At 30.8% G+C, this 9,597-nt stretch overlaps 1 long non-coding RNA gene across 2 annotated transcripts; it reads right to left on the reverse strand.

Annotated features, from left to right (window-relative positions):
- Positions 1-3,681: 3,681 nt before the first annotated feature.
- On the reverse strand, positions 3,682-8,403 carry LOC127279643 (uncharacterized). Of its 2 annotated transcripts, none has more exons than XR_007842662.1 (3): positions 7,865-8,403; positions 6,039-6,370; positions 3,682-4,046 (listed from the first exon to the last, which is right to left on the reverse strand). It is a non-coding gene; the product is annotated as an uncharacterized LOC127279643 (long non-coding RNA). The 2 variants fall into 2 exon arrangements; XR_007842661.1 differs by lacking the exon at positions 7,865-8,403 and adding an exon at positions 6,703-7,396.
- Positions 8,404-9,597: the final 1,194 nt, after the last annotated feature.

Here is a 9,597-nt window from a genome sequence, read left to right on the forward strand (position 1 = left end):
TCCCAAAATAATTTAATTTTTCTTAGGCAAACGATTTTAATGCATTTTCTTGCACAAAATACACCTAAAAGTGTAGAAAAAAATTGACAGCCCGATCCGAGTGGAGGAAGACACCTATTACCACCTAAAAGTCATTTAACCCATAAATCCAAAATTATAAAAAAGTTCGCAAAATAATTTAATTTTTCTTAGGCAGACGATTTTAATGCATTTTCTTGCACAAAATACACCTAAAAGTGTAGAAAAAAATTGACAGCCCGATCCGAGTAGAGGAAGACACCTATTACCACCTAAAAGTCATTTAACCCATAAATCCAAAATTATATAAAAGTTCCCAAAATAATTTAATTTTTCTTAGGCAAACGATTTTAATGCATTTTCTTGCACAAAATACACCTAAAAGTGTAGAAAAAAATTGACAGCCCGATCCGAGTGGAGGAAGACACCTATTACCACCTAAAAGTCATTTAACCCATAAATCCAAAATTATAAAAAAGTTCCCAAAATAATTCAATTTTTCTTAGGCAGACGATTTTAATGCATTTTCTTGAACAAAATACACCTAAAAGTGTAGAAAAAAATTGACAGCCCGATCCGAGTAGATGAAGACGCCTATTACCACCTAAAAGTCATTTAACCCATAAATCCAAAATTATAAAAAAGTTCCCAAAATAATTCAATTTTTCTTAGGCAGACGATTTTAATGCATTTTCTTGAACAAAATTCACCTAAAAGTGTAGAAAAAAATTAAAAGCCCGATCCGAGTAGAGGAAGACACCTATTACCACCTAAAAGTCATTTAACCCATAAATCCAAAATTATATAAAAGTTCCCAAAATAATTTAATTTTTCTTAGGCAGACGATTTTAATGCATTTTCTTGCACAAAATACACCTAAAAGTGTAGAAAAAAATTGACAGCCCGATCCGAGTAGAGGAAGACACCTATTACCACCTAAAAGTCATTTAACCCATAAATCCAAAATTATAAAAAAGATCCCAAAATATTTTAATTTTTCTTAGGCAGACGATTTTAATGCATTTTCTTGAACAAAATTCACCTAAAAGTGTAGTAAAAAATTGACAGCCCGATCCGAGTGGAGGAAGACATCTATTACCACCTAAAAGTCATTTAACCCATAAATCCAAAATTATAAAAAAGTTCCCAAAATAATTCAATTTTTCTTAGGCAGAAGATTTTAATGCATTTTCTTGAACAAAATACACCTAAAAGTGTAGAAAAAAATTGACAGCCCGATCCGAGTAGAGGAAGACACCTATTACCACCTAAAAGTCATTTAACCCATAAATCCAAAATTATAAAAAAGTTCCCAAAATAATTCAATTTTTCTTAGGCAGACGATTTTAATGCATTTTCTTGCACAAAATACACCTAAAAGTGTAGAAAAAAATTGACAGCCCGATCCGAGTGGAGGAAGACATCTATTACCACCTAAAAGTCATTTAACCCATAAATCCAAAATTATAAAAAAATCGCAAAATAATTTAATTTTTCTTAGGCAGACGATTTTAATGCATTTTCTTGCACAAAATACACCTAAAAGTGTAGAAAAAAATTGACAGCCCGATCCGAGTGGAGGAAGACATCTATTACCACCTAAAAGTCATTTAACCCATAAATCCAAAATTATAAAAAAGTTCGCAAAATAATTTAATTTTTCTTAGGCAGACGATTTTAATGCATTTTCTTGCACAAAGTACACCTAAAAGTGTAGAAAAAAATTGACAGCCCGATCCGAGTGGAGGAAGACATCTATTACCACCTAAAAGTCATTTAACCCATAAATCCAAAATTATAAAAAAATCGCAAAATAATTTAATTTTTCTTAGGCAGACGATTTTAATGCATTTTCTTGCACAAAATACACCTAAAAGTGTAGAAAAAAATTGACAGCCCGATCCGAGTGGAGGAAGACATCTATTACCACCTAAAAGTCATTTAACCCATAAATCCAAAATTATAAAAAAGTTCGCAAAATAATTTAATTTTTCTTAGGCAGACGATTTTAATGCATTTTCTTGCACAAAGTACACCTAAAAGTGTAGAAAAAAATTGACAGCCCGATCCGAGTGGAGGAAGACATCTATTACCACCTAAAAGTCATTTAACCCATAAATCCAAAATTATAAAAAAGTTTCCAAAATAATTTAATTTTTCTTAGGCAGACGATTTTAATGCATTTTCTTGCACAAAATACACCTAAAAGTGTAGAAAAAAATTGACAGCCCGATCCGAGTGGAGGAAGACACCTATTACCACCTAAAAGTCATTTAACCCATAAATCCAAAATTATAAAAAAGTTCGCAAAATAATTTAATTTTTCTTAGGCAGACGATTTTAATGCATTTTCTTGAACAAAATACACCTAAAAGTGTAGAAAAAAATTGACAGCTCGATCCGAGTGGAGGAAGACACCTATTACCACCTAAAAGTCATTTAACCCATAAATCCAAAATTATAAAAAAGATCCCAAAATATTTTAATTTTTCTTAGGCAGACGATTTTAATGCATTTTCTTGCACAAAATACACCTAAAAGTGTAGAAAAAAATTGACAGCCCGATCCGAGTGGAGGAAGACACCTATTACCACCTAAAAGTCATTTAACCCATAAATCCAAAATTATAAAAAAGATCCCAAAATATTGTAATTTTTCTTAGGCAGACGATTTTAATGCATTTTCTTGAACAAAATTCACCTAAAAGTGTAGAAAAAAATTGACAGCCCGATCCGAGTAGAGGAAGACACCTATTACCACCTAAAAGTCATTTAACCCATAAATCCAAAATTATATAAAAGTTCCCAAAATAATTTAATTTTTCTTAGGCAAACGATTTTAATGCATTTTCTTGCACAAAATACACCTAAAAGTGTAGAAAAAAATTGACAGCCCGATCCGAATGGAGGAAGACACCTATTACCACCTAAAAGTCATTTAACCCATAAATCCAAAATTATAAAAAAGTTCGCAAAATAATTTAATTTTTCTTAGGCAGACGATTTTAATGCATTTTCTTGCACAAAATACACCTAAAAGTGTAGAAAAAAATTGACAGCTTGATCCGAGTAGAGGAAGACACCTATTACCACCTAAAAGTCATTTAACCCATAAATCCAAAATTATAAAAAAGTTTCCAAAATAATTTAATTTTTCTTAGGCAGACGATTTTAATGCATTTTCTTGCACAAAATACACCTAAAAGTGTAGAAAAAAATTGACAGCCCGATCCGAGTAGAGGAAGACACCTATTACCACCTAAAAGTCATTTAACCCATAAATCCAAAATTATAAAAAAGTTTCCAAAATAATTTAATTTTTCTTAGGCAGACGATTTTAATGCATTTTCTTGCACAAAATACACCTAAAAGTGTAGAAAAAAATTGACAGCCCGATCCGAGTGGAGGAAGACACCTATTACCACCTAAAAGTCATTTAACCCATAAATCCAAAATTATAAAAAAGTTCGCAAAATAATTTAATTTTTCTTAGGCAGACGATTTTAATGCATTTTCTTGCACAAAATACACCTAAAAGTGTAGAAAAAAATTGACAGCCCGATCCGAGTAGAGGAAGACACCTATTACCACCTAAAAGTCATTTAACCCATAAATCCAAAATTATATAAAAGTTCCCAAAATAATTTAATTTTTCTTAGGCAGATGATTTTAATGCATTTTCTTGCACAAAATACACCTAAAAGTGTAGAAAAAAATTGACAGCCCGATCCGAGTAGAGGAAGACACCTATTACCACCTAAAAGTCATTTAACCCATAAATCCAAAATTATAAAAAAGATCCCAAAATATTTTAATTTTTCTTAGGCAGACGATTTTAATGCATTTTCTTGCACAAAATACACCTAAAAGTGTAGAAAAAAATTGACAGCCCGATCCGAGTGGAGGAAGACACCTATTACCACCTAAAAGTCATTTAACCCATAAATCCAAAATTATAAAAAAGTTCGCAAAATAATTTAATTTTTCTTAGGCAGACGATTTTAATGCATTTTCTTGAACAAAATACACCTAAAAGTGTAGAAAAAAATTGACAGCTCGATCCGAGTGGAGGAAGACACCTATTACCACCTAAAAGTCATTTAACCCATAAATCCAAAATTATAAAAAAGATCCCAAAATATTTTAATTTTTCTTAGGCAGACGATTTTAATGCATTTTCTTGCACAAAATACACCTAAAAGTGTAGAAAAAAATTGACAGCCCGATCCGAGTGGAGGAAGACACCTATTACCACCTAAAAGTCATTTAACCCATAAATCCAAAATTATAAAAAAGATCCCAAAATATTGTAATTTTTCTTAGGCAGACGATTTTAATGCATTTTCTTGAACAAAATTCACCTAAAAGTGTAGAAAAAAATTGACAGCCCGATCCGAGTAGAGGAAGACACCTATTACCACCTAAAAGTCATTTAACCCATAAATCCAAAATTATATAAAAGTTCCCAAAATAATTTAATTTTTCTTAGGCAAACGATTTTAATGCATTTTCTTGCACAAAATACACCTAAAAGTGTAGAAAAAAATTGACAGCCCGATCCGAATGGAGGAAGACACCTATTACCACCTAAAAGTCATTTAACCCATAAATCCAAAATTATAAAAAAGTTCGCAAAATAATTTAATTTTTCTTAGGCAGACGATTTTAATGCATTTTCTTGCACAAAATACACCTAAAAGTGTAGAAAAAAATTGACAGCTTGATCCGAGTAGAGGAAGACACCTATTACCACCTAAAAGTCATTTAACCCATAAATCCAAAATTATAAAAAAGTTTCCAAAATAATTTAATTTTTCTTAGGCAGACGATTTTAATGCATTTTCTTGCACAAAATACACCTAAAAGTGTAGAAAAAAATTGACAGCCCGATCCGAGTAGAGGAAGACACCTATTACCACCTAAAAGTCATTTAACCCATAAATCCAAAATTATAAAAAAGTTTCCAAAATAATTTAATTTTTCTTAGGCAGACGATTTTAATGCATTTTCTTGCACAAAATACACCTAAAAGTGTAGAAAAAAATTGACAGCCCGATCCGAGTGGAGGAAGACACCTATTACCACCTAAAAGTCATTTAACCCATAAATCCAAAATTATAAAAAAGTTCGCAAAATAATTTAATTTTTCTTAGGCAGACGATTTTAATGCATTTTCTTGCACAAAATACACCTAAAAGTGTAGAAAAAAATTGACAGCCCGATCCGAGTAGAGGAAGACACCTATTACCACCTAAAAGTCATTTAACCCATAAATCCAAAATTATATAAAAGTTCCCAAAATAATTTAATTTTTCTTAGGCAGATGATTTTAATGCATTTTCTTGCACAAAATACACCTAAAAGTGTAGAAAAAAATTGACAGCCCGATCCGAGTAGAGGAAGACACCTATTACCACCTAAAAGTCATTTAACCCATAAATCCAAAATTATAAAAAAGATCCCAAAATATTTTAATTTTTCTTAGGCAGACGATTTTAATGCATTTTCTTGAACAAAATACACCTAAAAGTGTAGAAAAAAATTGACAGCCCGATCCGAGTGGAGGAAGACACCTATTACCACCTAAAAGTCATTTAACCCATAAATCCAAAATTATAAAAAAGTTCGCAAAATAATTTAATTTTTCTTAGGCAGACGATTTTAATGCATTTTCTTGCACAAAATACACCTAAAAGTGTAGAAAAAAATTGACAGCCCGATCCGAGTAGAGGAAGACACCTATTACCACCTAAAAGTCATTTAACCCATAAATCCAAAATTATAAAAAAGATCCCAAAATATTTTAATTTTTCTTAGGCAGACGATTTTAATGCATTTTCTTGAACAAAATTCACCTAAAAGTGTAGAAAAAAATTGACAGCCCGATCCGAGTAGAGGAAGACACCTATTACCACCTAAAAGTCATTTAACCCATAAATCCAAAATTATATAAAAGTTCCCAAAATAATTTAATTTTTCTTAGGCAAACGATTTTAATGCATTTTCTTGCACAAAATACACCTAAAAGTGTAGAAAAAAATTGACAGCCCGATCCGAGTGGAGGAAGACACCTATTACCACCTAAAAGTCATTTAACCCATAAATCCAAAATTATAAAAAAGTTCCCAAAATAATTCAATTTTTCTTAGGCAGACGATTTTAATGCATTTTCTTGCACAAAATACACCTAAAAGTGTAGAAAAAAATTGACAGCCCGATCCGAGTAGGGGAAGACACCTATTACCACCTAAAAGTCATTTAACCCATAAATCCAAAATTATAAAAAAGTTCCCAAAATAATTTAATTTTTCTTAGGCAGACGATTTTAATGCATTTTCTTGCACAAAATACACCTAAAAGTGTAGAAAAAAATTGACAGCCCGATCCGAGTGGAGGAAGACATCTATTACCACCTAAAAGTCATTTAACCCATAAATCCAAAATTATAAAAAAGTTCGCAAAATAATTTAATTTTTCTTAGGCAGACAATTTTAATGCATTTTCTTGAACAAAATACACCTAAAAGTGTAGAAAAAAATTGACAGCCCGATCCGAGTAGAGGAAGACGCCTATTACCACCTAAAAGTCATTTAACCCATAAATCCAAAATTATAAAAAAGTTCCCAAAATAATTCAATTTTTTTTAGGCAGATGATTTTAATGCATTTTCTTGCACAAAATACACCTAAAAGTGTAGAAAAAAATTGACAGCCCGATCCGAGTAGAGGAAGACACCTATTACCACCTAAAAGTCATTTAACCCATAAATCCAAAATTATAAAAAAGATCCCAAAATATTTTAATTTTTCTTAGGCAGACGATTTTAATGCATTTTCTTGAACAAAATTCACCTAAAAGTGTAGAAAAAAATTGACAGCCCGATCCGAGTAGAGGAAGACACCTATTACCACCTAAAAGTCATTTAACCCATAAATCCAAAATTATAAAAAAGATCCCAAAATATTTTAATTTTTCTTAGGCAGACGATTTTAATGCATTTTCTTGAACAAAATTCACCTAAAAGTGTAGAAAAAAATTGACAGCCCGATCCGAGTAGAGGAAGACACCTATTACCACCTAAAAGTCATTTAACCCATAAATCCAAAATTATAAAAAAGTTTCCAAAATAATTTAATTTTTCTTAGGCAGACGATTTTAATGCATTTTCTTGCACAAAATACACCTAAAAGTGTAGAAAAAAATTGACAGCCCGATCCGAGTGGAGGAAGACACCTATTACCACCTAAAAGTCATTTAACCCATAAATCCAAAATTATATAAAAGTTCCCAAAATAATTTAATTTTTCTTAGGCAAACGATTTTAATGCATTTTCTTGCACAAAATACACCTAAAAGTGTAGAAAAAAATTGACAGCCCGATCCGAGTAGATGAAGACGCCTATTACCACCTAAAAGTCATTTAACCCATAAATCCAAAATTATAAAAAAGTTCCCAAAATAATTCAATTTTTCTTAGGCAGACGATTTTAATGCATTTTCTTGCACAAAATACACCTAAAAGTGTAGAAAAAAATTGACAGCTCGATCCGAGTAGAGGATGACACCTATTACCACCTAAAAGTCATTTAACCCATAAATCCAAAATTATATAAAAGTTCCCAAAATAATTTAATTTTTCTTAGGCAAACGATTTTAATGCATTTTCTTGCACAAAATACACCTAAAAGTGTAGAAAAAAATTGACAGCCCGATCCGAGTGGAGGAAGACACCTATTACCACCTAAAAGTCATTTAACCCATAAATCCAAAATTATAAAAAAGTTCGCAAAATAATTTAATTTTTCTTAGGCAGACGATTTTAATGCATTTTCTTGCACAAAATACACCTAAAAGTGTAGAAAAAAATTGACAGCCCGATCCGAGTAGAGGAAGACACCTATTACCACCTAAAAGTCATTTAACCCATAAATCCAAAATTATAAAAAAGATCCCAAAATATTTTAATTTTTCTTAGGCAGACGATTTTAATGCATTTTCTTGAACAAAATTCACCTAAAAGTGTAGAAAAAAATTGACAGCCCGATCCGAGTAGAGGAAGACACCTATTACCACCTAAAAGTCATTTAACCCATAAATCCAAAATTATATAAAAGTTCCCAAAATAATTTAATTTTTCTTAGGCAAACGATTTTAATGCATTTTCTTGCACAAAATACACCTAAAAGTGTAGAAAAAAATTGACAGCCCGATCCGAGTGGAGGAAGACACCTATTACCACCTAAAAGTCATTTAACCCATAAATCCAAAATTATAAAAATGTTCCCAAAATAATTCAATTTTTCTTAGGCAGACGTTTTTAATGCATTTTCTTGCACAAAATACACCTAAAAGTGTAGAAAAAAATTGACAGCTCGATCCGAGTAGAGGAAGACACCTATTACCACCTAAAAGTCATTTAACCCATAAATCCAAAATTATAAAAAAGTTTCCAAAATAATTTAATTTTTCTTAGGCAGACGATTTTAATGCATTTTCTTGCACAAAATACACCTAAAAGTGTAGAAAAAAATTGACAGCCCGATCCGAGTGGAGGAAGACACCTATTACCACCTAAATGTCATTTAACCCATAAATCCAAAATTATAAAAAAGATCCCAAAATATTTTAATTTTTCTTAGGCAGACGATTTTAATGCATTTTCTTGAACAAAATTCACCTAAAAGTGTAGAAAAAAATTGACAGCCCGATCCGAGTAGAGGAAGACACCTATTACCACCTAAAAGTCATTTAACCCATAAATCCAAAATTATAAAAAAGTTCCCAAAATAATTCAATTTTTCTTAGGCAGACGATTTTAATGCATTTTCTTGAACAAAATACACCTAAAAGTGTAGAAAAAAATTGACAGCCCGATCCGAGTAGAGGAAGACCCATTTTACCACCCTTAAGGCAACCCTTATTCAAAAAAAGTTAATTTCTTTCTTAGACAGACTTTTTGTGTTGTATATTACTGTATTAAGGGATGAAAAAACTTGACAAAATTTGTAGTAGATATATAATAGTCGTACCAATTGAAATTGTTTTATTTTTTGAATTTTTCTTTTTTTCAGTATTTTGTTTTGCATTTGAAAAAAACAGACTTCAATTTCAATTTCATTTATTAACGGGACATGCCCTTTCGTACAAAAGTACTCCTAAATTCTAATAGTTACGTAAGTAACAATACAAAATATAAAATATTAACTAAATCTAGGTAGGCGCTATAATGGTTAAAGTTCAGTATAAGTTTATACAGTAAAGAATAACATAAATCAAATCAAAGGAGAAGATTAATTTTGATAAATTGAATCTGCTTTACCATTATATCAATTAATTTAAAAAATAATTGTTTTTGTTCAATAATACTGATTTTCTCTAAATCACAATGTCTACATTCCTTAAATCACTTTCATAGATAGAAATAAAATAAGTTTATCTCAAGGAAGGGACTTAAAAATCATGCCAAATTTTTTTCTGATTCCTTATGACTCTCTTAACAGAAATTGACTTGAATTTTTGATTTTTGTTAATTTGATTAATATTGACAAGCTGCCCTATTTACCCCAAAATTTGAAAACTC

Source organism: Leptopilina boulardi, unplaced genomic scaffold (genome assembly GCF_019393585.1).
Source record: "Leptopilina boulardi isolate dan_hultmark-lab unplaced genomic scaffold, ZJU_Lbou_2.1 LbouV2_221, whole genome shotgun sequence".
Lineage (NCBI taxonomy): Eukaryota > Metazoa > Arthropoda > Insecta > Hymenoptera > Figitidae > Leptopilina > Leptopilina boulardi.